Below are 3,026 nucleotides of genomic sequence, written 5' to 3' on the forward strand. Positions count from 1 at the left end.
TTTTCCCAATTTTGATGAAACAAAAAAAAAAAAAAAAAAAATGTGAAAGTGAACAGAGATTAGACAACTTTGAAGTCAAGGATTCATGAAGGGGAGTAGTAGTGATAAGGTTGGAAAAACCCTGAATAAAAGGCCAAAGTATTTATTCAGGAGTGCAGTGTTTTCTCTAACTTGTTCATGATGAAATTTTGATATATTTCATTCCATCACCGAAAAGAGAAACAATTTTTAAGAAAGATTATGACTATACAATTAACGTGTGTTATAAAAATCACGACTCCCAGCACACGTGCCTGTGAAAAAATCAAGCTGTTGAAGTAAATGTGAACTGCTGTTGCCAAATCTTAGTTATTTATTTGCTGCTTGTTTATTCAGTTTGTCATCTGCTAATGCTAGCAGATAAAAGCTGGGATTCTTACTACTATGGAAAAACAAGCATAGGGGGAAAAAACTCACAAGCTGAGGAAATTCAATCCATGAGATGTTCTTTTCTCTGTGAATTGAGGAAAGGTCCTTGTTATTTGATATGAGGCAGACCACCCTGGTTCAGCTCATTGAACATCAGACTTCCTGGGCGATATGGCGTAAGCCCCGCTGTGGACCGTGGGAAGAAGGCCCTGAAAGGATAAATGTGTGCTTTTAGGCAGATTACTCTGGTAACCGTATACAGGATGGGTTGCTGAAGGGAGCGACCAAGACAGGAAGACCAGTTAGTAGATGACATTAGTAAACAGTGGTAATCCAGACTTGAGATGGAGTAATAGGAACTTATGTTTACACAGTACTTTATGGAATACAAATTCTTTTCATAGACACTCCTCAAAATGATTATGTGAAGTAGGAAGTGTCATTAAAGAAAAAAAGGCAAAAGTTTAATTTAAAAGGTGGCTATTTGAGAGATATTTAAAAAAATAATAATTGACAGGACTTAGTGAGTGGTGGGAAGGGGTGGGAGGGAAGAGAGAGGAATCGAAGATAGTCCCAAAGTTTTTGAACTTGGGTTATTGGGAGGATGTTGCTGCTCTTATCACAAGCCTAAAGGAAAAGAAATTTGGTGGAGGTTGGTAATGGTAAATTTTCTTTTTTCTTTTGAAATAATTTCAAACTTAGAATAAAGTTATACTGAAATAGTACAAAGTAACTACCGTATTCTCTTTGCCCAGAGACTTATTCAACTTATGCCTGTTGTCTCAATAACATCCTTTATAAAAAAAAAGGATCCAACAGTTCACACAATTGCACCCAATTGTCATGTCTTTCAAATCTCCTTCAGTCCAGAGAAGTTTCTCAATTTTCCTTTACTTTCATGGCTTTGACTTCTTTTTAAATACATCAGGCCATTTTGTAGGCTGTCCCTCATTCGGGGTATGTCCAATGTTTCCTCATGATTAGATGCAGGTTATGCATCTTTGACCGCAATATCACAGAAGCGACGGTGTTCTCAGGGTGTCAATCAGATGGCACACGTCAGTTTATCTCATTGCTTTGGTGTTAATTTTCATGATTTGATTAAAATGGTATCTGCCTGTTTTCTCCACATTAAAGTTACTCCCCCCTCCCCATCTAATTATTTGTGAGGAGATACATGGAAAGGGTGCTGGCAAGGCTGGCTTCATGGCAGCACCAGCTGTGTAGTTGTTCTGGGTCCTGCACTTAGAAGAGTCCCAGGTTTGGTTTACCTTTTGCTCAGCTCCCACAATCAGGGAGGGAAGGAGGGAAGGAGGGAGGGAGGGAGGGAAGGAAGGAGGAAGGAAGGAAGGAAGGAAGGAAGGAAGGAAGGAAGGAAGGAAAGAAGGGAGGAAGGAAGGAAAGAAGGGAGGGAGGAAGAAACAGGCATACATTTAATTTTTAACTTGTTACACTTGAGTTGCCAGGACACCTAAGAGTTAGAAAAAAGCAAGACCCGGCCTTGAGAGGGGAATCTGGGCTGGAGATAAAGTCTGGGGCATAACATGCACAGAGGCAGTGACTGAAACGGGAGGACAATCTCTCCAAGGGAATTAAAAAGAAAACGAGGACCTAACCTTTAGGAGCACACACAGATGTGGTAGAAAGGGCAGCCAAAGGATTTAAAGGAATGCATCAGAGAGCGTGAGGAAAATTTAATGGTGCAATGTTATAGAAACCAAAAGAGAAGCGGGTTTTATAAGGAAAAGAGTCATCAGTCCTGTCAATGCTGCAAAGAAATTAAAGGAGCTGGCTGACCAAGAAAAGATGCCTGGTTCTAATAACTAACCACAATGAAGATTAAGATTATTCAATGAAGATAAGATTATTAACAAGAGATTATTCATTTGTTCTTTTATGCATTTGTCAAACACTGGTGGGTGGAGGTTAGGGCATAACAGGCACGAGGAGAGAGAGGGTGCTGGCAAGGCTGGCTTCCTGGGGGTACCACCTGTGTAGGCACCTGGGTCCTGCGCTTAGAAGTCTGAGACTTGGTTTCATGCTCTTGAAATTCTTAATATTTGAGCAAGAGGTCCTGCATTTTCACTTTGTACTGGATCCTGCACATTATGTAGCTGGTCCTGGACGATGGACTGTTCTTTCCTTTGGGGACGGGTGGCAGTGAGAGGGGGCATTATGTATCCCAGTGAAAGGTGGAGGTAAAAACGTAATTTAGCTTTGGGCATGTGTGTTGGCAGCGGGTAGAGGGTGGTAGGAGGAGATTACCAGAAATGGGGGAGATTTACAGAAGAGGGGAAAGATGAGTTCAAGGCCTCTGGTAAGTTAGACTGAATCTTGGAAAGGCAGCCAGAGTTGGAGAAAGTAGAGGCAGAAAGCCAGAAGAGGCAAAGAAGGTGCGGAGACAGGCTGAGGACGAGCCAAGCGCCAACATAAAACCTGGACTCGTGCCTAGTACTGAGGAGCCTTAAAGATCTCGCGAAGAGCCCCCGGGACCAGGCGCGAAGGCGCGCGCGGGGAGGCCGGCCAGGCTCTCCCGCCGTCTACACGGACGCCGAAGCGCGCGCACAGCTCGGCGACGCGATTCCGAGCCGCTGGCCAAGCACGACTCTGGGACAAAG

This window comes from Pteropus vampyrus, unplaced genomic scaffold, assembly GCF_000151845.1.
Source record: "Pteropus vampyrus isolate Shadow unplaced genomic scaffold, Pvam_2.0 Scaffold47, whole genome shotgun sequence".
NCBI classification, from domain to species: Eukaryota; Metazoa; Chordata; class Mammalia; order Chiroptera; family Pteropodidae; genus Pteropus; species Pteropus vampyrus.